We start from the raw sequence: 13,959 nt of genomic DNA on the forward strand, positions 1-13,959 counted from the left end.
CAAACAAGTGAACACAATTTCAAACATTAATACTTATCGGTGAGGCAGAGATATGCCAATGATGTAGCATATCTTCTTTAGAAAAAGACCAGATTAGCCTTTATGTACTGGTGTATTCTCTGGATGTCAGACAGCTTCACTTTCACATATTTGTCCAGTTTACAGAGTAAACTAGACTTTGATAGTAGCACTGAATAGGGCAGAGGTTTATCAGATCCAGATATGAGAAAGAATGGAGTTTCATCGATGGATTTATTAATAGAGCTGTTAAAAGAAGCAGCAACTTGTGGTATCTACTCATCCCATCCGGTGCTCTGAGAATCTAAGTACCTAAAACACCCTAACACCTTATGATTAGATGTTTCCACAGGGCTGCTGGAGGGAGGATGGTTGGGTATGACATTACATTTATTGATATTTTACTGCTTATAAATCTCAACAAGAAGAATGTTGCTGAACTCAGAAAAATTGTCAGTTTTTATGGTTGATGATGTAGTAACTGGGCAAATAACATAGTCAATGAAGGCACATGCAACACTCCCAGCAGTCTTGTCTTGCAGACCCACAAGACCACAGCAACGTGAGAAATGATCAACAGCCAAAAACAAATACTCTGCACCAGACTCTGTAAGACTTAACTTCAGGAAATCAGTTGAAATGGTTTCCCATGGACGTGATGGAACGGGATATTGCAAGAGCGCAGCTTGTGATCCGCTTCACCTTTTATAACGATTACAGGAAACACAGGAATCACTGTGAACATTGATGTTCTTTAGCATAGTAGGCCAATAGAATAGAAGACGTGCTTGTCTCATACTGGACTAGTGTATTAGTATTAGCGGGGGTACTTTTACAAGTCGGCGGGTCTTCTGGTAGATCAGTACAGTCTGCTTTTATGAATTCTAACCCTTAAACTGTTCCCTGTCCCAGCCGGGATTCGATCCTGGGTCCATTAGGACTGCAGGCAGCCTCTCTACCGATTAAGGTACCGCCTTCTCCGTGCAAGAGCCTCACTTATTCTCGTGTTCCCAAACACGGAGCATCCTAATTTTCCACAGTTTAGCTACAGTAAAGTAATTTGGTAATCTTAGACTAAATATACCTATGCTGGTGATTTCCTTCCGAAGTCTACTGGCAATCCTGAATTCCTTGACTTTTTAATTTCACCGTGGATCACATTCTCTCCGTCTGTCCTGGAACAAAAACCTCCACTCTAGACGATTTCCATGTTCAGGACAACTGGTGCTTCTCTCCATTCATCGATGTACTTAGTAAGCAACCTTAGTTTTTTTTTAAGTGACCTCGGGCAGCTTGCATAGCACACTACTCATCCCGAACCATACTGGAAAAATCTCAAATACTCGTATATCTGCCAGTTTAGTTCTTCCAACATTTCCTTCTGTTCACTCTGTCAGTCTTTTGTTCTCTTTTAGGCTCATTCACTCACCATCATATATCTGTAACCTGTTATCTTAAACGCGTAAGGTCTGTGGATCCTCTCTCTCTCTCTTTCTCTCTCTCTCTCTCTCTCAACTTTACTCATTCCATTTTTTTTTTTTCATCTTTCACCTTGTTTTCCCATCCATCATCCTGCTCTGTCGTTTTTGTATCCCCATATAACCCTGTAATTTAGGTCTTTTCATCACATTAATTCACCCATCTCCTCCACCTCCTTGCTCATCTCCAGCAGCAACCTGAGGGATGCAAGGTGGCGCTAGGAGGGTCGATTGTGAGCGTGGGTGGATTGGGAGAAATATGAAGAGCCCCAGAAGCACCACCTCACCGAAGACCAATTCCACGACCTCAGCCAAGACCAGTTCCAACACCTTGCCAGGCCAGTCACATAGCAGCGTAGGTTCGGTCGCTAGCACTTTATGATTATTTTAAGTCTCCATGGTTGAATTACATGGTAGTCAGGTTCTCATACTCCACAAATACCTGTTATTCATAGTTCGAAGCGTTTCAAGAGAGCACAGGTAAAAATTTTAGTGGAAACTGTTCATTTTGCATGTGGTAAGGCTTCGAGCTATCACCTTCTAAGTGGACAACACGTGTCCGTTCGCGGTGAAACCCTTATAACCGACTTTCTTTATCCACGGACGTAATTAAATGGTAAGCAGAGAATATGGCATGTTGATGTACATTCAAATCCTTCATAAAAAATTAGTAACATTTCGACGAGTTGAATATTGGTAGTTTCGGAATCTCAGGTGACTCAGTTGAATGGCTCTAAATACATTCAGATTAGTAATTCACATGTTCAGGAATATATCAGAACTAATGAGTACTACATGAAATCAGATTCTATCTATCTGTTGCCAGACGCCCCAATCCCGTAACAGGTGGCTACAAACATATTGCGTCCATATCACCCTGTCCAGTGCCACTTCACTGCCTTGCTCCCAGCTCATCCCCCCCCCCCTCATCTCATATACCTCTCCACTCCATCCCTCCATCACATCCCCGGCCCCCCCTCCCTCTCTCCCTCTCCTCCTCACTCGCATACCTTCCCCTCTTTAGTCTCTCGCTTTCCATCCTTCCCACATGCCCAAACCACCTCAATGTATTTCTCCTAACGCTTGCCATCATATCTAAATGAAAACCCTTATAAATGAAACCATATCTAAATGAAACCCTTCCAAAGAAATCCTTAATAACAAATAAATCCTTTCCTTGCCAAGGATAAGTTGACTCACATTATTTTCTCACCACCATAATTATCTTCATATCAGTCTCTCGCTATAATTTCTGTTATAATGGTCATTGGTCTTCCTAAATCTCTGCTTACTCGTTTTCCAATTAAGGTGATCACTCAGGCATCCTCTAGTTCTATGTCCAATACTCCTCTGACTAATCATGAAGGTAAGTCGGTTTATTCAGGCAGCGAGGGAATGAGGGATACGTGAGATTTATGAAGCTCAGTGTGCTGAAGTGTTCCATAATGAACTGATCTTCTTGGATTGCTTCACTGGAAAGGACAAGTGTGGGCTACTGGGGCGTTTGGTTATTTGTTTCAATATATAAGGGAGGTGGTCTCTCACAGTATATGTATCCTGCAGTGTGCAAGTTTGTTTCCAAGCACCCTACTTCTATAATGGATAACTCACACTCTTCTAACTATCCTGTAAGGGATAACTCACAGGCTTCTAACTATCCTTTAAGGGATAACTCACAGGCTTCTAACTATCCTGTAAGGGATAACTCACAGGCTTCTAACGATCCCTCAGATTCCTTTACTTCATGTAATTCTAAAGTCTTAAAATTATTCACTGCACGAAGGTCCTGAGACATCTCACCTTTTACTCCCTTATCCCTAACAAGCAGTGCTGGTTTTGTCGGGGATGCTCAGGTAGTCCTCATCTTACATTCCCTAACATTCTGAGTCACCATCTTCTTGAGATTTTGGTAAAATCTTTATAACTGCACCAGACATCTCAGATATTTTTAAAAAGAGTTTGGCACAAAAATGGAATGTCCACTCTTCACTTGTCTGTCACCCTCACCCATTTTTCAATAGTATATTTTTTTGTATCTTAGAATGATCACATTGCCATTCTTCCAAAATCCGCTTCACAAAGGTTAGGAGTGCTGAACTAATTCCATCCATTCTTTAACTCCAACCTTTTGTAAATTTTTCACTGGAGTCTTACTTGTCCATATATGAAGCACTCTTCATGTGTAACGGAGCTCAATACCTACAGTACTTTTGAACAGGATGATTCACAGGTTTCACGTTTCATTAAGACCCCCTCCCCCCTCTTTTTTTTTTCCGACCTTCAGCCTCCCCTCACTCTCCCTCTCCCCCCCCCACAAATAAATAAATAAATTTTATATAATACATTGTGGTAAGAAGGGGCGCTCACCATCCCCTCATTCGATGTAGTGCTGCTCTCGGATGTCTGCCCTTTCCTCTTCTCCATCCTTCTTTCTTTCCATCCTCTTCTGTCTTTCTTTCCTTCATTCTTTCCTCGTCCTTCTGCCTACAGATGACTTTACACTCCCTCTACTGTCTTTCTTTCCTTCATTCTTTCCTCTTCCTTTTGCCTGTAGGTGACTCTGCACTGAGTGACAAGCCAAATGGTTTCCTATTCAACAGGAAACCATTTGCTATGTTGGCTGGTAACCATATAATCAGATTTTGGCGCCTAGTGGTTTAGTGGGTTATTAGGGAGCTCCAGTCGGATTGAGCCGGTGAAGGTTTATATCCAAGGGGTGGATGGGGTTTATTGCTCGCATACTGCCACTCAGGGATGAGTGAGGCTGGTCACTCTCATCTTAAATGTCAGGACCAACTTGCATAGCCCCGGGCTCCTACGCTTCTCATGGGGCAATGTAGGATTGGATGATAGCATATATATATATATATATATATATATATATATATATATATATATATATATATATATATATATATATATATATTGTTACGGAACAGAGAAAGGTAATGTACACTTTAAGTGAGAATACTAAAAATCACTACTGTCCCGTAAAGTTCCGGGTTCAAAACAAAAGAGTTAGGTAAAATTACAAGTTAAAGTTTAATGCTCAAACTAACAACAAAACATTCAGGACTCATAAGGATAATACGAGTATAATGGCAATAAAACAGGTTAAATATATGGTTAACTGCAATAGCCTCTATTAACACGAAATTAGCAAGAGTAAATTTACCTAAGTCAGCCCTGACAAAATGAGATACCAGATAATACTCAGTGAATGCCAGATATATTATTACAGATACTAAATATTATTAATGATGGCTGACAACAAGAACCTTACATAAATTACAAAAACCATACTAGGCCTAAGAATTAACCTTATGCTACACAGTACAAGAAAAAATGCAACACCAGTTATACTCAAATTACAAACAGCTGTTAGATGGTTGGAGACTTCCTGAGCACTCACAATAATAATAACTGTACAGGGGAGGACAAAGATGTGAGCAAAATGAGGAGTAGATCTAAGTGCCAATGATGCAGAGACTGAGCTCATTATATAGGGGCCGGCAGAGCTTGATACAACTTGTAAGAAGGACGCGCAAATGAAGCCATGGGGACAAAGAGTTGACAATCCTGCTCTGAACAACAGAAAGAACGACTTACTCTACTATAACGGTAGAAGGGGGGAGTGAGGTAGAACACGCTCTTGATCAAACATGCAGCACACGGTACGTTAAAATTACACAAAGGATGATGAAATCATAGGCTATGTAACACCTCCCCACAAAGAAAAAGAAATTTACAAAGGAAATTTCTTATTACTCTAAATCAATCTGTCTAAAGTCTAGATAAGCAATCTGCAATAACATTTTCTTTCCCCTTGACATGTTGTATGTCTAATGAATACTCCTGAAGAAGTAGACTCCATTTTGTCAATCTCTGATTTTTATCTTTAAACTTACTAAGGAATTTCGGTGGGTTATGGTCGGTATAAACGACTATGGGGTCAAAACCAGAACACAAATAAAATGAAAAATGCTGTAAACCCAAAATCAAGGCCAAAAGCTCATTCTCAATAGTTGAGTAGTTCTTTTGAGGTGGAGTGAACTTCTTACTGTAATAAGATACAGGGTGTTCAATACCCTGATCATCCTCTTGCAGCAAAACAGCCCCAGCTCCTGTATCACTTGCATCAACAGCCATCTTAAAAGGCTTAGCAAAATTTGGAGTAGCGAGCACTGGCTGACTTAATGGGATAGCTTTAAGTTTGTTGAAAGGGGATTCACAGTTATCGGTCCAGACAAATTTAACTCCCTTTTTCAGTAGGTCTGTAAGTGGTGATACAAGAATTGAAAAGTTAAGAACAAATCTCCTGTAATAACCTACCATTCCCAAAAATCTTTGCAGCTCTTTCCTACTTTTAGGTCTGGGAAGATCACTTATAACCTGAACCATAGCTCCTGGTGGTGCAACGTGTCCATCACCAATTTCGTACCCAAGGTACTGAACTTTAGCTTGACCAAACTCACACTTTGATAAATTAGCTACAAGATTAGCCTGAACCAAACGCTCAAGAAATTTACTGACATGGCATAGGTGATCTTTCCAGTTGTCACTGAAGATTAATACATCATCAATATAAACAACACACCCTGCCAAACCCTCTGTTACAACGTTCATGAGCTTCTGAAATGTGGCTGGTGCATTCTTCATACCATATGGCATTACAGAACATGCAAAAGTCTTTCCTAGTGTTACAAAACATGAGATCTCCCTAGCACGTTCAGTCATAGGTACTTGCCAGTATCCCTTTAACAAATCAAACTTACTTATGTACCTAGCCCTTCCGATCTTGTCTATGCAATCTTCCACGCGAGGGAGAGGGTAAGTGTCTGTTTTGGTTATTTGATTAACACATCTGTAGTCGATGCAATGCCGCTGTGACCCACCTGGCGTAGGGACTAGAGTGACAGGAGAACTCCATTCGCTCTGACAGGGCTCAATCATCTTGTGGTCCAACAGGTAGCCAAGCTCCTTCTGGATGAGAGGAACTTTCACTGGGTTCACACAGTAAGGAGGCAATTTAATTGGCTTTGCGTCTCCAACATCGACATCATGCATCAACACAGTGGTTCTTCCTGGAGTAGCACGGAACACTTGCGGGTACTACTGCAGTAATGCCGAAAACTCCTGCATTTCCTCGGGAGGTAGATGAGAAAGCTTAGTCTGGAGATCATTCATGATATCAGGATTCTTCCCCAAACTATCACTCAGGCTCATACTGCATGGGAGAGCTTCACTTGCGGACTCGGGTGGAACAGCTACAGTGCAGATTGGATTATTTTCGTCCCGCCTGTGATATAACTTTAGCATGTTGATGTGACATAGTTGCTTGTTCTTTCTACGATCTGGTGTGGCGATGACATAGTTGACATCACTGAGTTTCTTCTCCACGAAATAAGGACCACTAAACTTGGCTTGAAGAGGTTGCCCATGAACTGGTAGCAGAATCAAAACCTGATCTGGCTGAAAGTGGCGTAACCTGGACTTCTTATCATACCAAGTCATCATCTTCTCCTGAGCAGCTCCTAAATTCTCTCTCGCCAGCTGTAAAGCAGTGGACAGCCGTTCTTTGAACTTCATCACATACTCCAGCAGGTTGACGTCATCTTCCTCCGACAGCCAGCATTCGTTGAGTAACTTAAGGGGTCCTCTTACTTCATGGCCAAACAGTAGTTCAAAAGGTGAGAAGCCCAGTGATTCATTTGGAGATTCTCTTGCAGCAAACACAACGAATGGAAGACCTTTATCCCAGTCTTTCTGATGTTCCAAACAGTATTTCTTGAGCATCGATTTGAGTGTTTGATGATATCTCTCCAAAGCTTCTTGGGTCTGGGGATGGTAAGCTGAAGACGTGATCTGGGTGATGCCCAACTCTTTCAGAGACTGCTTGAAAACGTTTGACATGAAATTACTTCCCCGGTCTGACTGTACCTCCTTGGGCAGACCAAACTTTGTGAAGAACCCTAGCATTTCCTTAACCACGTTCTTTGCTGAGATATTTCTAAGTGGAATGGCTTCAGGATAACGAGTAGCCATATCAATCATGGTCAACACATAAGAAAATCCTGAAGAAGTCTTAGGAAGAGGGCCCACAATATCCACCAACACACGGGTGAATGGCGCCTCAAAAGGAGGAATGGGAACTAGAGGTGCAACCTTTTCGGTCTGATTACACTTCCCCACAACTTGACAGGTGTGACAAGACTTACAATACCAGGAAACATCCCTGAAGATACCTGGCCAGTAGAAGTGTTTCAAAATGCGTGCCACAGTCTTCCTCACTCCAAGGTGTCCTGCCAAACTGGAATCATGACCCACTCTAATGATATCCTGCCTTCAAACACGAGGGATGACAACTTGATGTACAACCTCCCAGTCACAGTCGGCTGATGCTGTTGGGGGTCTCCACTTCCTCATAAGTACTCCTTACTTTATATAATAACAAGTAGAAGCACCAGTTGACTCTTCCTCACTGCAAGCAGAGTTAGCAAGACCTTTCAACTCAGGGTCAGCAACCTGCAACTCAACCAACTCTTGACGAGACAAATTATCAACAGTACGGGGTACTGCCTCATCTGGTGAGTGGTCCAAATTAGCAAGAAAAGTGTCAGCTAGGATAACATCATCATCATCATTATCCTCTAAATCACCAGTAACTTTAAACTTAGCCCTAGTGACAGCACATGCAGGGAACACATCAGGGACATCACAATCCTGGGTCGCAGCCACTGGCTCACTAGACAACTGAGGAGCTGGACAAACTTGACTTCCACCAATATCATTTCCAAGTAAGAAAGTTACACCTGACATTGGGAGTGTCTCAACCAACCCAACCATAACGGAACCAATAACAAAACCAGACTCTAAATTCACTCTGCACAGAGGGACAGAGAAGTAATTATTCCCTACACCTTGTAAGATTACAGTTTCACCAGAGGAATTAACATTAGAGCCTAGAACACCGGTCAGCATAAGGGATTGGCAAGCACCCGTATCACGATATATTTTAACTGATTTCCTGTCATTATTGTCCAGAGGACTGACAAAACCATCAGACAGGAAATTAGCACATGAACTCTTGAGAGTGTCACCCACGTTACTGCTCAAAAGAGGAGCTCCATCATGAGAATTTAAGTTACCCCTCAAAGCAGGTTCAGTTAACTCAGTTAAAGAATTATGGGAACTCTCAAGGGTGGACACTAGACCAATTGACTGAATATTTAAAGACTCCTTTTTGTTCACATCACGCTGTCTCCTGAAACATTTCTCCGTAGTATGACCAAGCTTACTACAATAAGTACATTTACTTTTCTGAAATCTAGAGGTGGAGCTGGTATTTACTTCCTGAGAAACATCATCTTTATTCTCTTTCCTGTTACCTGTACTCTGAGTAGAGGCAACATTCTTACTCTCAGCTTTCCCTTTTTCTTTAGAATATCTCTTGTGAGTGAGAACATATTCATCAGCTAAAACTGCAGCATCAGACAAATTATCTATTCTTTTCTCATCAAGATATAGGCTTACATCTTTATAAATACACCTCTTGAAGTCCTCCAGCAAAATCATCTGCTTCAATTTACCAAAATCAGAATCCACATTCTTAGAATTTAATCACTGCTCTAACAGATCTTCTTTGATTTTTGCATACTCAACATGGGATTGCGTATCTTGCTTATAAGTTGTCCTAAATTTTACTCTATAGGCTTCAGGAACAAGCTCATAGGCCTTAAGAATCAAGCTCTTAACTACATCATAATTATCAAATTGATCCTGAGGCAAAGATGCATAAGTTACTTGAGCTTTACCGGTGAGAGCAGTTTGAAGGAGTACTGGCCAATACTTTTTGGGGCAATTAAAACCTGTAGCTGCCCTCTCAAACAACTGAAAATACTTTGTTAAATCAGATTCATTAAAAGGAGGGACAAGTTTAACATTTTTAGCCACATCAATATCATCAGAGCAAGATGATCCAGTTCCACCTTGTTTCATGCGATACTCATGGTCTGCCTGAATCCTGGCAAGTTCAGTTTGTGCCTCCTGAATACGAGCCTGAGACTCCGCCTCCTTAGCATTTGCCTGAAATTCAGCCTCCTGAATACGAGCCTGAGACTCCGCCTGCTTAGCAATTGCCTGAAATTCAGCTTCCTTAGCACGAGCCTCCTGCAGAGCTAGCTGTAACTTAGCTATTTCAATCTGCGTTTGCTCATTTGGAGGAGTTACATTAAACAAGCTTTTATTAATCATGCCAACAATTTGATCTTTAGAATGATGAGAGTGAACTGCAATTCCCAATTGTTGAGCAACAAGCTTAAGTTCATTCTTTGTTCTGTTTTCTACATCACACACTGTTTGCACATTTGGCAAAAAATCTTTGGCTTCATCAAGTGTAGTAATAGTAGACATCATGAATAAATCACAGTCACAAAATATCAAACAATATCCTTATGATAATATCCTGAATATCCTGATAAGAGGTCGCCAAATTTATGTTACGGAACAGAGAAAGATAATGTACACTTTAAGTGAGAATACTAAAAATCACTACTGTCCCGTAAAGTTCCAGGTTCAAAACAAAAGAGTTAGGTAAAATTACAAGTTAAAGTTTAATGCTCAAACTAACAACAAAACATTCAGGACTCATAAGGATAATATAATGGCAAAAAAACAGGTTAAATATATGGTTAACTGCAATAGCCTCTATGAACAAGAAATTAGCAAGAGTAAATTTATCTAAGTCAGCCCTGATAAAATGAGATACCAGAAAATACTCAGTGAATGCCAGATATATTATTACAGATACTAAATAATATTAATGATGGCTGACAACACGAACCTTACATAAATTACAAAAACCTTACTAGGCCTAAGAATTAACCTTATGCTACACAGTACAAGAAAAAATGCAACAACAGTTATACTCAAATTACACACAGCTGCTAGATGGTTGGAGACTTCCTGAGCACTCACAATAATAATAACTGTACAGGGGAGGACAGAGATGTGAGCAAAATGAGGAGTAGATCTAAGTGGCAATGATGCAGAGATTGAGCTCATTATATAGGGGCCGGCAGAGCTTGATACAACTTGTAAGAAGGACGCGCAAATGAAGCCATGGGGACAAAGAGTTGACAATCCTGCTCTGAACAACAGAAAGAACGACTTACTCTACCATAACGGTAGAAGGGGGGAGTGAGGTAGAACACGCTCGTGATCAAATATGCAGCATACGTTACGTTAAAATTACACAAAGGATGATGAAATCATAGGCTATGTAACAATATATATATATATATATATATATATATATATATATATATATATATATATATATATATATATATATATATATATATATATATATATATATACTTACTGTACATACACACACTCGAAATTAACGAATCTAGTATCAGGCTTTCTTTCCTGTTCATATCTATTTGTAAAGGATAACTTTTGCTGCCTTGAAGCCTTTATTGTCATTAAATGCTACAAAACTGAGACAAAACCATGAGGATTATAAGGAATGCAATGACGATGAGAGAGAGAGAGAGAGAGAGAGAGAGAGAGAGAGAGAGACGATACAATAAAGATATTAAGATATTATTCATGAACCACTGATGTAATGAAAATGTCAAAGATAAAGCGGACCAGAGTGTAATGTATTGTATATTTGTATATATATATATATATTTTTTTATCCGAGGAAGAAGGAACCAAAGGCCATGAGCCCGCAGTAATAGTTCCCTCCAAGAGAAAAACAAAATACAATAGAGAGCCAAATTCAAGATCCGATCATTTTGAGATCCCTGGACACACTGCGTTTGAAAGACTGGAGATCATAGGCAGCAGGAAATACAGACAGAGGGAGACAGTTCCAGATTTGACCTGTACCATTAATGAAAGACTGGGAGTAACGGTTAACTCTTGCATTAGAGAGCTGGACAGAAAAGGGATGAGAGTTTGCTATCAGACGGGTGCTACGCGCCCGACGTAGAGGTGGAGGAATGCAAGCAGACAGTTCAGAGGAGCAGAGACCATTAAAGTAGCGATAGAAAAGAGAAAAAGATGCAACAGTGCGGCGAAGAGACAGAGGTTGAAGGGAGTCAGTAAGAGGAGGAGAGTTAATGAGACGAAAAGCCTTTGACTCCACCCTATTGAGAAGAGCTGTGTGTGGAGAGCCTCCCCACACATGAGAGTTGTACTCCACACAGGGGCGGATAAAACCTCTGTATAGAGTCAATAATTGTGCAGGGGTAAAGAAAGAGTGGTGTCGGCTTAGCACATCCAATCTCTTGGAAGCAGATTTTACAAGAGATGTAATATGATCTTTCCAAGATAAGTCCTGAGTAAATGAAACCCCAAGCATGTCCAAGGATGATGCAGGATTAAGCTGAATATTATTAAACATTAATGGGTATACCTGTGGAAGATTTTATCGGGTTGATAGGTGTAAGAACTGAGTCTTAGATGCATTAAGAACAACCATATTATTTTTACCCCAGTCAGAGATACGAGCCAAGTCAGACATTAGGTGTGCCATAGCCTCATACCTTGTTTGTTGAAGTAACTGTTGAGATGGGCGTTGCGAGAACCGAATGGAAAGGTGAAGGGTGGAGTCATCAGCATATGAGTGGATAGGGTTAGATGTACAGCTTAGAAGATCACTGATGAATAAAAGGAAGAGAGTTGGTGATAGGACAGAGCCCTGAGGAACACCACTGTTGATAGATCTAGGAGAAGAACGATGGCCGTCTACAACAGCAGCTATAGAACGACCAGAAAGGAAGCTAGCGATGAAGGCACAGATAGAAGGATAGAAACCGTAGGAGGGCAGTTTGGAAATTAAAGATTTATCCCAGACTCGATCGAAAGCCTTTGAGATGTCAAGTGCAATGGCAAAGCTTTCGCCAAAGTCCCGAAAGGAGGATGACCAGGAGTCAGAAAGATAGGTGAGAAGATCGCCAGTGGAGCGTCCCTGACGGAACCCGTACTGACGATCAGAAAGAAGGTTGTGATAGGAAAGATGCCTTAAAATTTTTCTATTGAGAATTGACTCGAAAACTTTTGAAATACAGGACGTTAAAGCAATTGGACGATAGTTGGAGGGTTGGGAGTGGTCACCCTTCTTTGTGACTGGCTGAATGAGAGCAAACTTCCAGCAAGAAGGAAAGGTACAAGTTTATAGACAAAGGCAAAAGAGTTTGCCTAGGCAGTGTGTAAGCACAGAAGCACAGTTCTTGAGAACAACAGGAGGGACCCCATCAGGCCCATATGCCTTGTTAGTACTGACGCCAATGATGGCAGAAAATACATCAGCTGAAGAAATTTTAATGTCAGCCAAGAGGAAGTCAGAGGGAGGAAGTAATGGAGGAACAGCACCGGAATCGTCTAAGGTGGAATTGGAGGAGAAAATCTGTGCGAAGAGATCTGCTTTATAAGTAGAAGACATAGCTACAGAACCATCAGAGTAGAAAAGAGGAGGGAAGGATGATGAGGTAAAGTTGTTAGAAAGATTTTTGGCAAGGTGCCAGAAGGAGCGGGAAGAATTCGAGTTGGAGAGTTGAGAGCATTTAGTATGGATGAAATTATTTTTAGTAGAGCAAAGAAGAGACTTAGCACGATTCCGGGCAGAAACGTAAAAATGATGTGATTCAGGGGTCGGTTGGCTCCGGCACCTTTTGTAGGCTCTCTCCTTGTTGCAGACAGCATTAGAACAAGCGTGATTAAACCAAGGCTTTCTTGCATTAGTCAAAGGATATGAGAAAGGAATGTATGCTTCCATGCCCGAGAGAATAACCTCCGTAATGCGCAAGGCACATTCAGATGGCTCACGGCCATGGAAGCAATAATCATTCCAGGGAAAATCAAAGAAGTACTGCCCGAGGGCCTCCCAGTCCGCGGCTCCAAAATGCCACAGACGACGTTTCCCTGGAGGGTCCACAGGCTGTACCGGAGTGATAGATCAGGTTAAGGTAATAAGGTTGTGATCGGAGGAGCCCAATGGAGGGAAAAGATTAACAGAGTAAGCAGAAGGATTAGTTGTGAGGAAGAGGTCAAGTATGTTAGAGCTCTCTCCAAGGCGGTCAGGGATACGGGTAGGGTGCTGTACAAGCTGCTCTAGGTCATTAAGGATAGAAAAGATGTAGGCTTGTTCACCAGGTGGATCAGTGAAAGGAGAGGAGAGCCAAAGGAGGTGGTGAACATTGAAATCTCGTAGAATGGAGATTTCAGAGAAAGGAGAAATGGATAGAATGTGTTCCATCGTAGAAGTAAGATAGTCGAAGAATTTTTGATAGTCAGTAGAATTAGAGGATAAGTAAACAGCACAGATATATTTAGTCAGAGAATGACAGGAAAGCCGAAGCCAGAGTGTAGAGAATTCAGAAGAATCGAATTCAGGAACACGAGAGCAAGATAAGTTGTTGCATATATATACACAACAGCCACCTTTGGC

Source organism: Coenobita brevimanus, chromosome 55 (assembly GCF_032717465.1).
Source record: "Coenobita brevimanus isolate Jiangsu-jjx chromosome 55, ASM3271746v2, whole genome shotgun sequence".
NCBI lineage: Eukaryota > Metazoa > Arthropoda > Malacostraca > Decapoda > Coenobitidae > Coenobita > Coenobita brevimanus.